Genomic DNA, 21614 nt, shown 5'->3' with positions numbered 1-21614 from the left:
ACCCATTGAGGTGGTTAGCTCATTTCAACCCTACCCCCATTTCCTTGCCTTTTTCTTATATCCTGCTTCCCTTTCCTGTAGGCCGAGAGTCTCTATCATTGGCGGATCAAATACCTTGCAGGCTATTATTTTTAAGTTTATCGCTCTTTCTCAACTCGTTTCCTGTTTTCCTGACTGCAGTTCTGCCAAAAACACTTTCTGCTAGAAACTCAATCATGTCACAGAAGTAATGTGCGCTGTCACAAACCCTCTGAAAGGGTCAATTAGAAATCCTGTGTTAACAGCATTCCAAGTGCTCTTGAACTTTGCATATTTTTTTTTTTTTCTAATAAGAAACGATTGCTGTTGCATGACCCTAAGTGGGTAGTTATTGTCTAGGCTCAGCTTGTCTCTCTAAGGTTTCTTAACCACTTGCTTACTGGGCACATAAACCCCCTTCGTTCCCAGGCGAAATTTCAGCTTCCGGCACTGCGTCGCTTTAACTGACATTTGCGCGGTCGTGCGACGTGGCTCCCAAACAAAATTGCCGTCCTTTTTTCCCCACAAATAGAGCTTTATTTTGGTGGTATTTGATCACCTCTGCGGTTTTTATTTTTTGTGCTATAAACAAAAAAAGAGCGACAATTTAAAAAATATATATATTTTTTTTACTTGTTGCTATAATAAATATCCCAATTTTTTTTTTAAAAAACTATTTTTTTTCTCAGTTAAGGCCGATACGTATTTTTCGACGTATTTTTGTAAAAAAAAAAAATCGCAATAAGCGACTGGTTTGCGCAAAAGTTATAGCGCCTACAAAATGGGGAACAGAATTATGATTTTCTTTTATTATTTTTTTTTTACTAGTAATGGCGGCGATCTGCAATTTTTATTGGGACTGCGATATTGTGGCGGACACTTTTGACACAAATTTGGGACCATTCACATTTATACAGCGATCAGTGCTATAAAAATGCACTAATTACTGTATAAATGTGACTGGCAGGGAAGGGGTTAACACTAGGGGGTGAGGAAGGGGTTAAATGTGTAGCCTGGGTGTGTTCTAACTGTGTGGGGGGAGGGGGGTGACTGGGGGAGGTGACCGATGCTGTGTCCCTATGTACAAGAGACACAGATCGGTCTCCTCTCCTCTAACAGCACGTGGAGCTCTGTGTTTACACACAGAGCTCCACATCCCTGCTGTTACCGGCTGTGTCACCGACGATCGCGTGTACCCGGCGGACATCGCGGCCGCCAGGTACACTCATCGGGTCCCCAGCGATGCGGCGGCACAGTGTTTACCCGCTGCGCGCCCCCCCAGAGGCGCGCGCGGGTAATGCTTTTAAGAAGACGTCCAAAGACGTCCAGTTGGCACCTGAGAGCCGCGCTGTTGACGTCTTTTGTCAATAGCGCGGGTCTCAAGTGGTTAAGGTGTATATGAGCAACCAATAGGATCACTTGGCACACATTTCCATTATGCAACAATGAGTCAAAGTCGATCCACTCAAAACCAATATTTTAGTTTAGTAGATGCTGGAGTGTTAACCACTTCAGCCCCAAAAGGTTTTACTCCCCTTAACCACTTCAGCCCCGGAAGAATTTACCCCCTTCCTTACCAGAGCACTTTTTGCGATACGGCACTGCGTCGCTTTAACAGACAATTGCGCGGTCGTGCGACGTTGTACCCAAACAAAATTTAAGGTTTTTTTCCCCCACAAATAGAGCTTTCTTTTGGTGGTATTTGATCACCTCTGCGGTTTTTATTTTTTGCGGTATAAACAAAAAAAGAGCGTCAATTTTGAAAAAAAGTTATATTTTTTTACATTTGCTATAATAAATATCCCCCAAAAATATATATAAAAAACTAATTTCTTCCACTGTTTAGGCCGATATTTATTCTTCTACATATTTTTGGTAAAAAAAAAAATTGCAATAGTCATATATTGATTGGTTTGCACAAAAGTTCTCGCGTCTACAAACTATAGGATCGATTTAGGGACTGCGGCGGACAAATCTGACCCCAAATTACACTTTTTGGGGACCAGTAAAATTATTACATTGATCAGTGCTATTAAAATGCACTGATCAATGTGAAAATGACACTGGCAGGGAAGGGGTTAAGACTAGGGGGCAATCAAGGGGTTGAGTGTGTGTTTTAACTGTAGGGGGGATGGATGGGCTTACTAAAACATGACAGAGATCACTGCTCCCGATCACTGGGAGCAGTAGATCCCTGTCATGTTACTAGGCAGAATGGGGGAAATGCCTTGTTTACATAGGCAGTTCCCCGTTCTGCCTCTCTTTGACACGATTGCGGGCCGCCCGCGGACATCGAGTCCGTGGGATCCGCAGGTGCACAGCCGCGGCGCGCGCCTGCTGTCCTGCTTTTTCGGAATAACACATAGGTATGTCAGTTTGCGCAGAAGTGCCATTCTGCCGACATATATTGGCGTGAGCCAGTCAGCAAGTGGTTAAACCACCCCTGTGCTTGACATCCAATGCCTGCAATCAGTGAGCAGATTACAGAAGTGGAATACACGTTTAATTGCACTTGGACACTATGGCCCGGATTCACAAAGCACTTACGCCGACGTATCTCGAGATACGCCGCGTAAGTGTAAATATGCGCCGTCGTATCAATGCGCCGTGCCCACAAACTGAGATACGCCTAAAAATAGGCTTCATCCGACCGACGTAACTTGCCCACGCAGTCGTATCGTGGGCGCATATTTACGCTGGGCGCATTTGCCGCTCCCATTGATTTTCTATGCAAATGAGGGAGATACGCCGATTCACGAACGTACTTGCGCCCGGCGCATAATATACGTGGTTTGCGTAAGTCGTACGTCCGGCGTAAAGTTATTCCCCATATATGAGGCGCAACTCACGCTAAGGTATGGACCAGGGAACACAGCCGTCGTATTTTACGTCGTGTACGTGAATATGACTAAGCGTAGGTTACGTTCACGTCGTAGGCAGTGATCCGTCGTATCTTAGGGAGTAGTTCCGACGTGATTCTGAGCATGCGCACTGGGATACGTCCACGGGACGGCGCATGCGCCATTCGTTTTAAGTACTTGTGTGGCACTCGGCCCGTCATTTGCATGGGGTCACGCCTCATTAGCATGGCTCACGCCCACTTCCACTTACGACGGCTTACGCCGAGGGAACCCAGCGCAGTTTGGGAAGCAAGTGCTTTGTGAATTCGGTGCTTGCCTCTCTGTGCTACGTCGGCGTAGCGCATATTGGATACGCTACGCCGGCATAAATATGCGCCAATGTATGTGAATCCGGGCCATATAAGTCTATGCTGCAGCACAATTTCTCACTTCCTGTTCCTCCTCAGTAAGCTTGCCCCCATCATCCGAGCTGTTCTGGCTGGGGGTTAGTCCCTATTGGGAGAGGTTGTGAACGTTCACAGCCTCTCCCCGCAGGGATGTAGTCCCAAGGGAGGGGGCGAACGGCTAGGATGATGGGGGCAAGCTTACTGAGGAGGAACAGGAGGTGAGAAATTCAGACAAACAAAAAAACATTTAGAAGGGAAATGGAAGGAAAAGGTAGGTGAACCAACAATGCACTAGCTTAAAGGAACCTATTTAGAAAATAAAAAAAAACCTTTACAACCCCTTTAAGTTAGTATGTAGTTTGCCTCTATTTGGCATGTTGTATTACAGTATAAGTTTTATGTTCTTCTGGTTTATATGATGCAATAAGCTCTCAGTTTCACTGAACTGGTTAGAAAGTTAGTATATTGTGCAATTATTGTACTGGTAAATTCCTCAAATATAAGTTTTTCTCAATTCCATGTAGATGCGCACCATCGGAAATTTTGTTTTTCTGAGAAAAGCTTCTCGTGAATGTAGGCGTTAGAAGAGTACACTTTACTTGAAAGGTCAACTATTTACAGCTAATGGGGTAGATTCAAGAAGCAATTGCGCCTGTGTAACCATAGGTTACACAGCGCAATTGCTTACTTGCCCCGGCGTAACGAGTGCTCCTGATTCAGGAACCTCGTTACGCCGACTGCAGCCTAAGATCTGCGCGGCATAAGGCTCTTATGCCCGCATATCTTAGGCTGCATTCTTGCGATGGCCGCTAGGTGGCGTTCCCGTTGTGCTCAGCGTATAGTATGCAAATTGCATACTAACACCGATTCACAACGTTGCGCGAGCCCTGCGTACGCAATTTACGTCGTTTACGTACGGCGGTTTTCGCGCAAGGCTGCGCCTGCTATTAGCAGGGGCAGCCCATGTTACGTATACCCGTCGTTCCCGCGTCACGAAATTTAAATTTTTACGTAGTTTGCGTAAGTGAATCGTGAATGGCGCTGGACGCCATTCACGTTCACTTTGAAGCAAATGACGTCCTTGTGACGTCATTTGCCGCAATGCACGTCGGGAAAGTTTCCCGACGGAGCATGCGCTCTACGATCGGCGCGGGAACGCGCCTAATTTAAATGATTCCCGCCCCCTACGGGATCATTTAAATTGCGTGCTCTTGCGCCGGGCATTTTGCCGGCACGCCCGCGCAATTTACGGAGCTTCTGCTCCGTGAATCGAGGGCAGCGCAAAAAAATTGCGGGGGCGCAGGGCAAAATTGTTGCCCTGTGCCTCCGTAATAAATGCGCAAATCTCTTTGAATCCGGCCCAATGTTCATTAATGTACACGTTTTTCAGCAGAATTTTGTATGTGTTTTTATCAGCACAAGAAGTGACTGGGGAATGCTGTGGGATGTGTCGATGGACAGGGTTCAAAGCCCAATTTCAGCTTGGGAAAAATAAAATTGCAAAAATAAAATAAAATAAATAAGCAAATTATTTACCTCCTCTTTGGTGCTGCCCCTTGCATCCAGTGATGCAGCGCCTTAGGTTTAAATGAGGCCCAGCTTTACTGAGCACACTTTCTATGAAAAAATACTGCAGGAGAGAGCAGCATCGTGCTGTTATGCCTTCTGCAATTTTGGACCTGCCCACCACCTTTTTTTTAAAGGGTGCCAGGTGTTCTTTCAGGGGGTTGGGGGGCCAGAAAGGTAGACCCTAAGGGCCAGATTCACGTAGAAGTGCGGCGGCGTAACATATCGTAGATACGTTACACCGCCGCAACTTTTCATCGCAAGTGCCTGATTCACCAAGCACTTGCGATGAAAACCTACGCCGGCGGCCTCCGGCGCAAGGCGGGCCAATTTAAATGGGCGTGTGCCATTTAAATTAGGCGCGCTCCCGCGCCGGACCTACTGCGCATGCTCCGTTTCGGAATTCCCGTCGTGCTTTGCGCGCCGTGACGTAATTTTTTTGAACGGCGACGCGCGTAGCGTAATTCCGTATTCCCGGACGGCTTACGCAAACAACGTTATTTTTTACATTTCGACGTGGGAACGACGGCCATACTTTATACAGCAATATGATTGCTGCGTAAAGTTAAGGCACCAAAAAAAACTCCTAATTTGCATACCCGACGCTGGTTTACGACGCAAACTCCCCCCAGCGGCGGCCGCGGTATTGCATCCTAAGATCCGACAGTGTAAAACAATTACACCTGTCGGATCTTCTGGCTATCTATGCGTAACTGATTCTATGAATCAGCCGCATAGATAGAAACAGAGATATGACGGTGTATCAGCAGATACGCCGTCGTATCTCCACTGTGAGTCTGGCCCTAAGTCCTGAGATGCACGCCGTACACTCGCCACCATCAAATGGGGCAGCAGATAAGGATTTCACCATCCCTGGCTGAACTTTTCTAAGACTGGTCACAGTACCCTATCTTATGTGCCATGCGTATGCTTTCTACAATTTATTGGAATGGCTGGGCTTACCATAGCTACTTTTGTGCATGGACAAGAGCTCCATATCTAATGTAAGGATCAGCATTGAATGAAGAGCACTTCAATAAGTCAGTCTGCTGAGTGAGATGTAGTCCAGGGGCCGGATTCAGATAGGTTAGCGGATCTTTAGATCCGCGTAACCTATCTGATTTACGATCCGCCGCCGCAAGTTTTTGAGGCGAGTGATTCATTCAGAAAGCACTTACCTCAAAACTTGCGGCGGCGTATCGTAAATCCCCCGGCGGAATTCAAATTCCGCGGGTAGGGGGAGTGTACTATTCAAATCAGGCGCGTCCCCGCGCCGATCAAACAGCGCATGCGCCGTCCGGAAATTTTCCCAGCGTGCATTGTTCCAAATGACGTCGCAAGGACGTCATTGGTTTCGACATCTACGTTAATTACGTCCGGCCGTATTCGCGGACGACTTACGCAAACGACGTAAAAAAATCAAAACTCGGCTTGGAGAACGATGGCCATACTTAACATAGGATACGCTGCACTTACCCCTGCTATATATAGGGGTAACTTTCCGCCAGAAAAAGCTGAACGCAAACGACGTAAAAAAAAAAGCGCCGGGCGGTCGTTCGTTTCTGAATCGGCGTAAATGCTCATTAGCATATTCGACGCGTAAAAGACACGGAAGCGCCACCTAGCGGCCGGCCTGGAATTGCAGCCTAAGATCCGATGGTGTAAGTCACTTACACCTGTCGGATCTTAGGGATATCTGGGCCATATTCTTAAACAAGTTACGTAGGCGTATCAACAGATACGCCTACGTAAGTCCCTTTCCTATGTTTAAGTGTATTCTCAAACTGAGATACACTTAAACATGCCTAAGATACACCAGCCTGCGCCGTTGTATCTTAGGCTGCAATATTTACGCTGACCGCTAGGTGGCGGTCAGCGTAGAATATGCAAATGACTACTCACGCCGATTCTCGAACGTACGCTTGCCCGCCGTAGTGTTTTAACGTAGTTTCCGTAAGCGATACGCGGCGTAAAGATAAAGATGCCCCCTAGGTGGCGTACTCAATGTTAAGTATGGCCGTCGATCCCGCGTCGAAATTTCAAAATTGAACGTCGTTTACGTAAGTCGTCCGTGAATGGCGCTGGACGCCATTTACGTTACAGTCAAAACAAATGACGTCCGTGAGACGTCATTTAGCGCAATGCAAGTCGGGTAATTTACCCGACGGAGCATGCGCATTACGATCGGCGCGGGAGCGCGCCTAATTTAAATGATCCACGCCCCCTGCCTGGATCATTTGAATTAGGATGGCTTACACGGGTGGACTTTACGCGATGCCGCCGCAAGTTCACAGGTAAGTGGTTTGGGAATCCGGCACTTGCCACTTAAACTTGCGGCGGCGTAACGTAAAGTACATACGTTCCGCCGCCTGAAATGTATGAGAATATGGCCCATCTATGCGTAACTGATTCTATGAATCAGGCGCATAGATACGACCGGCCGGCCTTGGAGATACGACGGCGTATCAGGAGATATACGCCGTCTTATCTCTTATCTGAATCTGGCCCCAGGACCCTAAGCCCTGATTTATTGCTTTAGATATGCTAATTATGCAGTTCTTGCAAAGGGTAAACCCAGTGTAAGCTCAGAGATATGGGCCCACCTATGTATTGCGTTATGCTTGGTAAAATGTACGCAATCATAGCACATGGCATCATACATTTGATTGGCACTCCAACACATTATTACAACGCATCCATGTTGCAGGCACCACAACATATGGAAATACACATACCATATGTTGTGGTGTGTTGCTTTGGAAAAAATGTTGCATGTCTAATTTTCACTACATTGTAGTGCATGGCTGCCCATTCAAATACATGGATTGTTTAACACAAGACACCTTAATGCAAGGTTAAAATGTACATGGCCCCAAATGTTTACCCACCTCCATGACTCCATACTGTACCTTCACCAGACTGTCCCTTCCCACTGTGTCACACAGTCTGAACCGCCTAAGTGCTCCATTTAAGAAATAATTATGCACATACAGGGGCAGATCCACAAAGGTATTATGCCGGCGTATCTCTTGATACGCCGCGTAATTTCAAATTTTGCGTGTCGTATCTTTGTTTTGTATCCTCAAAACAAGATACGACGGCATCTCGACTATATCCGACAGGCGTACGTCTTAGTACGCCGTCGGATCTAGGCTGCAATTTTTCGGCGGCCGCTAGGTGGCGCTTCCGTCGAATTCCGCGTCGAGTATGCAAATTAGCTAGTTACGGCGAAGCCAGGGCCTTGAGGCGGTTAAGTTCGCATTTGTTTGCGCTATATAAGTTTCTCACTCACTCACTCACGATCGTACGACCGTCTTTTTCCGGCGTATAGTTAAAGCTGCTGTTATGAGGCGTACTCAATGTTAAGTATGGCCGCATTAGAAATTTGAAATGTTTAAGTCGTTTGAGTAAGTCGTTCACGAATAGGGATTTGCGTAGAATGACGTCACCGTCGGAAGCATTGGCTTGTTCCGGGTTAATTTCGAGCATGCGCACTGGGATACCCCCACGGACGGCGCATGCACAGTTTAAAAAAAATGTTGTTTACGTCGGGTCACGACGTATTTACATAAAACACGCCCCCATCACAGCCATTTGAATTCCGCGCCATTACACCGCCAAAGATACACTACGCCGCCGTAACTTATGGCGCGGATTCTTTGTGGATTCCAAAAAAAAAAAGTAAGTTACAGCGGCGTAGTGTATCTTAGATACGCTACGCCTGGCGCATAAATGCGCCGCTGTACGAGGATCTGCCCCACAGTGGGTATAGAAAAGAATCACCCCTCTTTAAAATAATCACATTTTGTCCAGAGCTTTGATCATATCATATGCCTGATTGATGCTACCTTCTGGTAAGCGTATTTAATCTTCTCCCCTGGGTGGTGGATGACTCCTTTAGCCCTACACTCCTGGATTCCTTCCCATTAGGGAGAGGAGGTGAGCTCTGCATGAAGGAAGAGACAGAGGAGCGGAGAGGGGAGGCGGTCTGCTGTCACTGAAGCCGGCCCACCGGGAAACTCCCTGTAGTCCCAATGGCCAGTCCATCCCTGCTAATGGATTAATGTTTTAATCACCAATGGGACTATACTACCAATGTTGATTTACAATTTGCACAGTGCACTTTATTTAGAGACACTGGCCCAGATTCACATAGAATTACGTTGCTCCTGGGCAGCGTAACGTATGTGATTTACGTTACACCGCCGCAGGTTTACAGCGTTAGTGCCTGATTCTCAGAACACTTACCTGTAAACTTGCGGCGGTGTATCGTAAAAGCGCTCGGCGCAAGGCCGCCCAATTCAAATGGGGCGGGCACCATTTAAATTAGGCGCGTTCCCGCGCCGAGCGTACTGCGCATGCTCCGTCGGGTAAATTACCCGACGTGCATTGCGCTAAATGACGTCGCACCGACGTCATTTGCTTAGACGTTAACGTAAATGGCGTCCAGCGCCATTCACGGACGTCTTACGCAAACGATGTAGATTTTTTAAATTTTGACGCGGGAACGAAGGCCATACTTAACATTGGCTGCGCCTCATAGACCCCAGGGGCAATTTTACGCGTCGCAAAGGCTACGTAAATGTCGTAAATTCTCTGCGTCGAGCGCGCGTACGTTCGGGAATCGTCGTAATTTGCTAATTTACATAAGCAACGGTGAAAACTACGTCGGCGACACATAGCGGCGGGAAAAAAAATTACATTTAAGATCTGACAGCGTAAGAGCCTTACGCCTGTCAGATCTAATGGGTATCTATGCGTAACTGATTCTAATGCCGCGTACACACGGTCGTTTTATGTGATGAAAAAAATGACGTTTTTAAAAACGTCACTTTAATTGACCGTGTGTGGGGAAAAACGTTGTTTTATGTCTTCTAAAAAACGACAAAAAAAAATTGAAGCATGCTTCAATTTTATGTGTCGTTTTTCAAAACGTCAACTTTTACTTCACAGAAATTGACCGTGTGTAGCAAAAAACGTCGTTTAAAACGAAGTTTTTTCATCCACGCATGCCCAGAAACTACTTATGAAGCGAGCTTCAATGGAAAAACGTGGTGGAACGTAACCTCGCTTTGCTAGAACATTGTGAGAAAAACGATGGTGTGTAGGCAACTTCGTCTTTGAAAATTGAAGTTTCAAAAACGTCGTTTTTTACTTCACAGAAAATGTCGTTTTTTTTCATCACATAAAGTGATGGTGTGTATGCGGCATTAGAATCAGTCGCATAGATACCCGGGGCCAGATTAGGACTTACGACGGCGCAAATGGTGTTGCGCCGTCGTAACGCCTTTGAGAATCTGGGCCACTATCAATCAGATGATGGTGTTATGCCTTGTACAAATGATCGGTTCGTCTGATGAAAACGGACCAATGGACCGTTTTCATCGGACGAACCGATCATGTGTGGGCCCCATCGTTTTTTTTCCAAAATCTCTGGTGTTCTTACCTATACTTGTTATATTTTGTACATTTAGGAATGCATGTAGCTCTTTTAAAACAATCAACCTAGCTGGCCAATGCTAGTTCCTGAGATAGTCTACTTCACATTTTCACAGCTCTTTGTGAAGAAGCCTTTCCATATCTGTAGGTTAACCTTTTTAACTCCAGACATAAATAATTACTTTGCACCACGTTGACTATATGGATTACATATCTCAGGACAATGGAAATTTGCCATAGCTATAACTGAAGGTGTAAGTTTTGAAATTAGTCATAATTGCAAGTTCTCACATGCTTGAAGGAAATAAGCATACGGTGTGTGTAAGGTGCAAGTGTGATTCAAAACAGGAAAAAGAAACCTCAAACAGCATTTTTCCTTTTATGTGTGGTAAAAAGGTGGGGTATGGCAGACTGGTAAGATTGCTTCTGTAAGATAGCATCTTCTTTTTACTTTTTATCTGATTCTGCCTAGCAACGTCATTGTCTTTTTTCAGATAGCTTATTGCATTGTCCAGAATGCCTTTCTGGAAACCAATGAACTCTCTGCACTTTAAAAGATTTAGAGTTGACATAAAGGACACCAAACATGTGACTATAAATTTCCCAATTTTCCACTCTCTCTACTCTTACACAATTTCACAGAAAACAAGGGGCCAGATTCATGAAGCACTTACACCGTTTTTGTTGGTAGATGCGCGGCGTAAGTGCAGATTTGCGCCGGCGGATCGCTGCGCTGTACCCAGAGAACCAGATTACGCCTCCAAATAGACTTCATCGCCTCGGTGTAACCTTTCCACGCCGGCGCGGCGTTGGCACAGATTTACGCTGGTTGGATCTGGCGTGGCCATGGTTTTTGTGTTTTAAATATGCAAATGAGGTTTTTGGGCCGATTCATCAACTTAAGCTTGACCGGCGCAGGCTACTCCCGGTGCGCGGAGCTGAAATTTCCTGGGGCAAGTTACACCTCATAAAAGCAGGGGTAACTTTGCACCAAACTTGCAGAGGTCAGCTGGAGAGCAGCTAAAGCAGCAGCGTTACAAACAAACTGAGCAACAACACTTGCTGGACAACACATCTGTGTGCCAACATGCCAGGGGCAGCCACTCTGTGGCCCATAGAGGCGGTCCCCATGTTGGGAGAGGCCCTCAATAATTACAGCCCTCTCCTCTGGGCTGAAATTGGTCATCCGCCCACCTGAGGATTCCTCATCAGCCATAACTGCCCCACCACAATGCAAACGACCTAGCTTGGAAAAAAAAAGCTTCAGTACATTTGCACCTGCAGGGCGGAAGTCTGGGCTGGTTTGTGGACTGGGCGTTGGTAGTGGGCCGGCGGAGCTCAGGGCCAGTTCTGAGCATGTGCAGATTGGGGCGCAGTTCTGAGCATGTGCAGATTGGGGCATTTACCCCTGGATGTCACTGAGCATGTGCGGTCTAAGATGCGGCCCGGCGTGACCCCTGCGCCGCGGTCAGCACTTCATTAGCATAGGGTGACTCCCATTTGGCCTTACCCCGCCTTACGCCGTCTAAAATCCGCCCCGCTGGGGCATCGTAGACAAAAAAAGTTTCTTGAATCACCTAACTGCCGCTCCGCGCTGGACCGGTGTAGTCTAAAAATGATGCACCACGCCGGTGCAAATCTGCACCATTGTACATGAATCTGGCCCAAGGTCTTCTGGTGTAGTTGGTTGCACTGCCTTACTGAGAGCCTTTTTATTAAAAGGACAAAAGAGTAAAATGTAACCCAGTTCCACGGGCTGAACAAGAGAAACCACTTAATTCTCCCAGTCACATTATGGTGGATGAGGATAGGTGAATCGAAAGCCCATGGGGTTGAATGAAAGAAACAGTGCAAATGATTCCATATAGAATTCCTGTGGGTTTCTTTATGCTGTTGAGATCTTTATTTTGTAAATATATTTGGAACAGGAGACGACCCAGACTTGCTAGGTCCCTGTTGACTAGATCCAAGAGAGATGGGGTCTTGGCTCTGCCGGATGTCAAACGGTATTTCCTATTCCTACCAGAATCTCAGATTGGAAGTATCATAAGCTATCTAAGCTATGGGTGTCATGTCATTGGAAATTGATTTGTGTGGTGATGATCCTTACACTCAAATCTGGATCCCACGGAAGTTCAGGACCTTGTCTGCTACAACATCTCCCCTGACACACTCCACTTTGATGATTTGGGCACATAATTGATTGCATAATTCCCCCCTGATGCCCTTAACTGGTCACGATTACTTCCCACCAGGGAATATGCAGCCCATTATCCATGCTTGGCATTTAGGTACCGCATCATTGCTACATCATGTTGCTTTTTGGTCTGGCCTTGTCCCCCTTTCCAATCTCATGGAGTCTTCCATGGTCACACCCATGGTCTTCTGGAAATACCGTCTTCTATGGCCTTTGTGAACTCTCTCCCAAAACCCCTCTGAGATCTCACGGATTTAACGCAGATAGAATTTGCTTTTGCGGAGGACAAACTGGTTGAGAGACCCATCTCTTACTTTTACAAAGCTTTGTATTCCATGTCTGCTTCTGGGACTCCTACTGTTTTATAAATAAATGGTGATTCTGCGCAACATATCACACTAATGGAATAGTGATATCACATAAACAAGATAAATGTAAGAGCTGACAAATAATCAGCATATAGTATTAAATGCAAAGAGAATAGTGAGTCCAAATATAAATATATATATACTCAAATAGTGAATAGTGAGTCCAAAATATATAATACTCATAAGGCGAATGTGCAAAAATATATAAAGAATATTGTGCAAAAAAAAACGGAATGGTGCAGGTAAAATATGTTTATTGAGGAAAAACCTGCACTTACATTAAAAGAAAAATAAAAGTGCAACGAGGAAACAAACAGGCGGCGTTTGAATCGCCAGCTTACGTCACTCCGGGTGTACGTCCTCCAATTCCTACGCGTTACGACACCACGTGTCTTCGTCTGGGGAATCCCTGCACCAAACGTTACCTCACTATGGGAGTCCCCTCTCTCTCTCTCTTATAACCCACATCATCCATCTGGTTTCGAGGAGCATCTGTCCCAATTAAGGAAGGATCCATCAGATCAAGAGAGGAAACATCAGGGACCACCCATAGAAGGCTGCGAGTGACCTGTACATCAATGCCCATTTAGGAGGGCTGAGAGGTAAGAGTCCCGGGAGCTCAGCCAGGGATCTGGTTTATCTTCTATCGCACGGCCGTGCACTCACACCATAGAGCTGGTGCTCACCTTCATCCAGTGCATTCAGAATATCTGCCCTGACAGCTGATTTGTGTTTACTATTGGGATTGAACTTCCATTCCGTTTTTTTTTGCACAATATTCTTTATATATTTTTGCACATTCGCCTTATGAGTATTATATATTTTGGACTCACTATTCACTATTTGAGTATATATATATTTATATTTGGACTCACTATTCTCTTTGCATTTAATACTATATGCTGATTATTTGTCAGCTCTTACATTTATCTTGTTTATGTGATATCACTATTCCATTAGTGTGATATGTTGCGCAGAATCACCATTTATTTATATTCCTGTTTTATGTCATGTAAACATAATTAGGTTTTGCTGCACTATATATTTTTGGTGGATTCACTCATTTAGGATCCATTTTAGCGCAAAAGCACTTTTCACTTTATCGACTCCTACTGTTTTGCTTAATTGGGAAAAAGATCTACAAAAAGAACTCTCGCAAGTTCAAAAGTCCACAATTTTACATCTGGTACATACAGCTTCTATATCCTCTAAACTTGCTGAAGTTAATTATAAACTGTTGACTAGGTGGCATTACACCCCGATGGTGCTCCACAGAGCATTCCCTCTGACATCCCCGCTCTGCTGGCGTGGGTGTGGCGAGCGTGCATCGCACACACATGGTGGTACTGTCCACGTATCCGCCCATTTTGGTTGTCTACTCTGCATTGGATGAAGGAGATCCAGGGCTTTGAGACCCCGGGAGACCCCTGGGCTATCCTGTTACACTGTACGGCCGAACTAGTCGGATCATATAAAAAATCACTAACGCCGCATCTGCTGAATGCAGCAAAATCCCTTATTCCTAGATTTTGGAAACAAACGGCTATACCCACTCTGCGCCAGTGGTTAGTGGAAGTGGACCATATTTACTATATGGAGGACCTCACTTATTCTCTTAGGAACAAATCTGATTTGTCACAGAAAATATGGTCCGGCTGGTTCGCCTTTAAATATACGTGATGTCACGTCACGTGATGTGTTCGTCACATCACGTGACTTCATCAGGGGATGAAGTCCTGATGAAGTCACGTGATGTGACGAACACGCGTTGGGACTCAGAGCACTAACCAGGAGCAGTACCGAACAGACGGCAGACGAGCGCGGTGCTCGTGGATATGCGACCGCCACCCCACTGCTCCATGTGAGTTTTTTACCGATTGTTTTTAGCTTTATTAAACGTGCTGTACAGTTTTATGCAATGTGCACTCTCTCACTTTTCCTTTCCCTGCCTGCTTTACCCTAACATGAGCAAACGGCTCCACGCAAGCTAAGGAGTTAAAGCGGTAGCAGTGAGAAGTCCCAGGAAACGAGTTCGGCACTCGTGGAGATAGGCACTTTTTCCCTACACACTGTGTAAGTGGATTCCCACCCTGCTACCTTGTAAACTGCACCCTCCCCCCCCCCCTCCATGAGTGACAGGAGGATAAGGCTACAGCTTCTTTGTTATCTTTTCCCACATGTATGACCAACCACTGAGAAACTGACAGGAAGATACCCACTCAATAGGAATACTGGTAATTTGTTTTTCTCCTGACTGACAGCTGGAAGGTAAGCTGCATGAGCAACTGAGGTGTGGGTTGCACGCTGTGTGGATTTGTCTGGACTGCACATCTCCATCTATGTGAAGTCTGGAACTCTTCTTACTTTCACCTTTTCACTGCTGTATCAGCTTTAGTGTGGAACTATGGTCTTTTTTCCTTGGTCTGCACCAACCCAGTATTTTTGTTCATGTTATATATGAGTTTCACACATATGTTTTTGCCTTTCACCGTAGACTTTCACTGTGCTATAATATACAGTCCAGTTAGGACTGTACCTATTTAAAACACCGTTTTAGGGTGCTTTATTTGTGTCTGCACCACTTCCCATCTCTCAGGCCCACTTAGCCTGCCCACCCACTCTTCCCTTAATGTCTGTGTTGAGTTATTTTGAGGGGACAGCACATTTACACTGTTATATAAGCTGTACACTCACTACTTTACATTGTAGCAAAGTGTCATTTCTTCAGTGTTGTCACATGAAAAGATATACTCAAATATTTTCAAAAATGTGAGGGATGTAATATCTTTTGTGAGATACTGTATGTCTCAATTTTATCATCAATAAAAAATTATGGACTTTTAAGACAATTATCTAATGCCTTTTGATGATTTCACTTTGATCATCAGGTGAGAACTGTGCCTTGTTTTCTGGGGGGACCTCGGGTTATTGGTAGAGCTGCCAAGATCTAGTCATCAAGCCCAAGCATTGCTTCCTCATAGTCCAGCGCCTCACACCTTCTTCTCTTTGAGGTTCACTGTGACTGACCTGGTCACTACTAATAAAATATTTACAAAAGTGTGAGGGGTGTACTCACTTTTGGGGAATAATGTATGTGTTAACTGTTTTCCCTGTGCATGTTGAGTATTCTAATTTCCTTCTACAATCCACAAAGGATATAAAATAACTGTATTTAACCACTTCCGGACAACCGCATGCCGATATACGTCGTCGGTTTGAGGAGGGATATATTTGTTAGCTAGCTGCCATAACCCAGGTATCCTCTTCTTCAGCGGGCAGTTCGTTTTCCGATAATAGTGGTCTCTGCGGCGAGATTACTTTTATCGGCAGTGGAAGAGGGCCCCCCCCTCCCGCCGCTCTCCCGTGCCCTCTGCCGCTTACTGGAGCCGTCGGCAGTGACGATCGGGTCCTTCTGATGGCTGGGTATGGAGAAGAGTGAGGGGAAGATAGCCCCCACCCATCTCCATACCATAGCAGGGTGTAAGCGGCGTAAAAACGTCACTTCTGCCCATAGCTGTTAAAGGACCATTTTTTTTTTTAAATGACAACATTTTTTTATTTTTTTATTGCATTAGTGTAAATATGAGATCTGAGGTTTCATTTAAATTTCAGCTGCTTTGTCTGGTAACCTCTGATGCATGTACTCACAGGGATGTGTGTTCTGTTTCAAATGCCGCTTTATAAATTGGAATACCTCCATAGACCCTGTCTTTCCAGACAGTCTAGTCATCTGGTTTCTTGGCACTATCCACAGGCAGCTTAACTCCTTGAAAATTTCAATTCAACACAATTTTGCTCACAAGTCCTTTGTGAGATCACTATAGCTCACTATATTTAGATATGATCATTGGAGGTGACTGTGTAAGGTGGATGTAGAGTCTTGTTTAAGGGGGGCTGGATGTAAGGGTAATTGGTGCCTGTCATCATATTCCAAGCACTTAACTGTAGCCTTGCAGTCTCTAGAAAAATGCACAGTAGGGGCACAGCATCTGAAGCAGACATCATGGTTCTTTAGAAACTTCTTGCATTCTTTAAGGAACTTTCCTTTGAAAGCATTACACTTTCTGAAAGGATGTGGTTTGTTTCGAATGAAACAGTAAGAGTTAGGGATGAACTTTATGTTCGAGTTGAACATGAGTTTGACTCGAACATTGGCCGTTCGCCCGTTCGCCGAACAGCGAACAATTTGGGGTGTTCGCAGCAAATTCGAAAAGCAGCAGAACACCCTTTAAAAGTCTATGGGAGAAATCAAAACTGCTAATTTTAAAAGTTAATATGCAAGTTATTTTCATAAAAAGTTTTTGGGGACCTGGGTGCTTAAAAATGCTTAAAGTGAAACAATAAAAGTGAAATATTCCTTTAAATTTTGTACCTGGGTGGTGTTTATAATATGCCTGTAAAGTAGCACATGTTTCCCATGCTTAGAAAAGTCCCTGCACAAAATGACATTTCTAAAGGAAATCGCGACTATAATGAATTGTCGGGTCCCGGCAATAGAGGTAAAAGTCATTGAAAAAAACAGCATGGGTTCCCCCTTAGTCCATTACCAGGCCTTTTGGGTCTGCTATGAATATCAAGGGGAACTGTATAGGGTTCCCCCCCAAATTCCATATCAGGCCCTTCAGGTCTGGCATGGATATTAAGAGGAACCCTGCGCCATTTTTTTTATAAATGGCGTGGGGTTCCCCCCAAAAATCTATACCAGACCTTCAGGTCTGGTATGGATTTTAAGGGGAACCCCGCACCAAAATAAAAAAAATATGGCGTGGGGTTCCCCCCCAAAAATCCATACCAGACCCTTATCCGAGCACGCAACCCTGCAGGCCACAGGAAAAGAGGGGGGACGAGAGAGCGCCCCCCTCCTGAACCATACCAGGCCACATGCCCTCAACATAGGGGGGATGTCCCCGTGTTGATGGGGACAAGGGCCTCATCCCCACAACCTTTGCCCGGTGGTTGTAGGGGTCTGCGGGCGGGGTGCTCATCGGAATCTGGAAGCTCCCTTTAACAAAGGGGAACTCCAGATACAAAAAAGTGTCAAAATGTTAAAAACCACAGGAGACAGCCTGCACTTGTGCCTGAGTTGCATGTGCTTCTGCCTGGGCAGCTTGTGCCTCTGCCTGCCCAGTGCCTGGGCAGCTTGCAACTCTGCATCCTCATGTGCCTTGAGCTTGTGCCCCTGCCTGCTCAAGTGTCTGCACACAAACCTGGGCAGATTCAGGGGTAGATTCAGGTAGAATGGCTTATTTTTCTCCGATACGCTACGCCGCCGTAACTTAGTGAGGCAGGTTCTGTATTCACCAAGATCCTGCGCCCTAAGTTACGGCGGCGTAGCGTAAATTGTGAAGAGGTGGGCGTGTTTTATGCAAATAAAACATGACCCCACGTAAATTAAGTTTTTGACTAACGGCGCATGTGCCGTCCGTGAAAGTAACCCAGTGCGCATGCTCCAAATTAACCCGCAAAAAGCCAATGCTTTAGACGTGAACGTAAATTACGCACAGCCCCATTCACGGAAGACTTACGCAAACAACGTAAAATTTTCAAAATTTGACGCGGGAACGACGTCCATACTTAACATAGGATACGCCTCATATAGCAGGGGTAACTTTACACCGGAAAAAGCCTAACGTAAACGACGTAAAAGAATTTGCCGGGCGGACGTACGTTTCTGATTGGCGTATCTACCTAATTAGCATATTCCTCGCGTAAATCGACAGAAGCGCCTCCTAGCGGCCAGTGTAAATATGCAACTAAGATACGACGGCGTAAGAGACTTACGCCGGTCGTATCTTAGTCAAGAATCAGGCGCATAGATACGACGCCGCACACTCAGAGATACGACGGCGTATCTGGAGATACGACGGCGTATCTCCTACCTGAATCTGGCCCTAAGTCTCTGACTGTGCAAGTGTTCTGTAAGCTTGTGCTGCTGCTTGAGAAGCTTGTGTTCTAATGTCTGCTTCCCTCACAATGCAATAAACTTTTGCCCTTGTTGCTCCTGCTTCAGCACCGGCTGTTATGAGTTGACTACTTAAGCCGCCCATAGATGGTTCAAACCCAGGCTGGTTCTGCAGACCAGGGAACAGTCAAAATTCTAACGATCTATGGGTATGCTGAATGTACAGTGTCTGCTTCAAAACGCTGCTTGTTGCAGTGGGGTCATGTGATGCAGAAGCTCAGACTCCCCTGTGTCATGTCATTTGACAATGAGGCTAAATTGTTGTAGTAGTGACATCACCAGCCAGCTTCCATTGCCTATCTAATTTCTGCGTTCCCTCCTCTTCCCTGCAGCAGCTGCTCCATGACACAGGGGAACTGGAGGTTTTACAGCATGTAAATACACTGGAGTGAATTGAAAAAGGGTATTCACACATCTTTTTTACAAGTAGTAGGAAATGGGAAGCAGTAAGCAGACGCAAATGTAGCCTTTACTTCCACTTTAATTGCTTTACATCATTGCATGTTTCATCAACAACAGTTATGCATTGCACAGTCATGTTCCACTAACCACACAAATGTTCAGACATTTGTTTCATAATTCTCTTTAAGCTTCAAGGAGCGCTTAACTATATGCTTGGTTCTAACATAAATCTATCTCTACCTGTGTGCAGTCACAAATTATGCAGAAAGCAGGTTTTGTGCAGAGCGGAAAATTAAATATAGTCTAGCACAGCAATTCCAGAAGAGATCATTCTTGAAACAGTTCTTACATTTCCACAAGTTCAATACACAGACAATTCTAATCCACATGTAGCACCCACCACAAATCTAGGGGGCGCTATTTCAAATTTAAGGGAAGTCTAGGCCAGTATTTGGGCCCAGACCTGTAAGGCCGGGTACTAACGAGCAAACATGTACGATGAAAGCGGTCCGTCGGACCGTTTTCACCGTACATGCCTGCCAGAAGTCCGCGCGTAAACACTACGCGGGGCGTGTCCGCGTCGTCGCCGCGACGATGACGCGGCGATGACGCGGCGACGTGGGCGGGCCTGCCATTTAAAGGCTTCCACGCATGCGTCAAAGTCATTCGACGCATGCGAGGGACGGCGGGCGCTCGGACATGTACGGTAGGTCTGTACTGACGACCGTACATGTCCGAGCGGGCAGGATTCCAGCGGACGGTTTTAAAACACGTCCAGGAATATTTGTCTGCTGGGAAAAGGCCCGGCGGGCAAATGTTTGCTGGAATTCGGCCCGCTCGCGCCTACACACGACCGAACATGTATGCTGAAACTGGCCCGCGGACCAGTTTCAGCATACATGTTTGGTCGTGTGTACGGGGCCTTAGATTAACACAAATTTGCCTCTGTTCTGGCTGTGGTACTGCCTGGTAGTTTCCCTTGTTGCCTGCAGGTGGTGTTGCCATCTTGGCCTTATGTTGGAACACAGGTGTACCATGGTGTATTGGGTGTCCTTTCTCGGCAGCGGTACAGTGGGAGTGATGACCCCGCTGTGCGTGCTGGGGAGGGGTACTTAAGGGGTCCTTCGCCTCGTGGCCCTCCTGGCGCAAGGTGCGTGTGTGTGTGAGCCCGACTTCGGGGCCACGTTGGCCCGGAGTTGCTTCGCTGTTGAGAGGGGCCCAGCTATGCTGTCCACAAGGGAGGAAGCTGCCTTAATGAAGGAAACTGGGGGAGGACCTGCCCTGGAGGAGACCGACAAAGTGCTGGTGTCTCGGGTGAGACCTGGTGACCTAATCAAGGGAGGATCCACTACATTGAAAGCCCTGCAGTCTGCCGGTTCCAGCTTAAAGGCTCTTCTACTGCATGGCTGGAGGTTCGGGACTTTGAAATCCTGTGGCCAGGGCCACCATCAGGAATTATGGGGCCCCTTACACAGCTTCAGGCATGGGCCCCCTGGAGCAGAGAACCGGGGGGGGGGGGGTGCTGCTGTCTGAAATTAAGAAGCAGGGGGGCTGCCGCGAATTGAGAAGCGGGGGGGCCCCTTTACAAAAAAAAGAAGAAATATAGAAAAGCCATCCGGGGCCCTGGGGACCTCTGGGCCCTTTAATAATAATAAAAAATGATATATATATATATATATATATATAATATATATTTTTTTTTTATAAAAAGAAATTACAAAAAAGGGGGTTGCCATCCGGGACCTCTGGGCCCTTTAATAAAAAATTAATTAAAAAGATATATATATAAAAAAATAAATAAACATTTATAAAAATGGGGCCTTTAATAAAAAAAAATATATATATAAACATTTATAAAAAAATAAACATTTATAAAAAAATAAAAAAAGGGGGTTTGCCACATGGGGCCCTGGGGATCTCCTGAGCCCTTTAATAAAACAAATATATATACATATATATATATATATATATATATATATATATATATATATATATATATATATATATATATATATATATATATATATATATATATATATATATATATATATATATATATAAAGAGATAAAAAGAAATAAGATAATATAAAAAAAAAAATTATAAAAAAAGGGGGGTTTTCATCCGGGGCCCTGGGGACCCCCATACCCCTAAAAAAAATTGTCCCTTTAATAAAAAATAAAATAAAAATATATTAGAAAAAATATATTTTTTTTAATAAAAAATATATAAATGGCCCTTTAATAAAATATATACCCCCATACCCCTAAAAAAAAAAAATTGGCCCTTTAATAAAAAAATAAAATAAAAATATATTAGAAAAAATATATATTTTTTAACAAAAGATAAATAAATGGCCCTTTAATAAAATATAAAATACAAATATATAAAAAAATGTATATATATATTTTTATAAA

Source organism: Rana temporaria, chromosome 13 (assembly GCF_905171775.1).
Source record: "Rana temporaria chromosome 13, aRanTem1.1, whole genome shotgun sequence".
Lineage (NCBI taxonomy): Eukaryota > Metazoa > Chordata > Amphibia > Anura > Ranidae > Rana > Rana temporaria.
The sequence above is the reverse complement of the archived record's forward strand: the minus strand, read 5'-3'. Positions refer to the sequence as shown.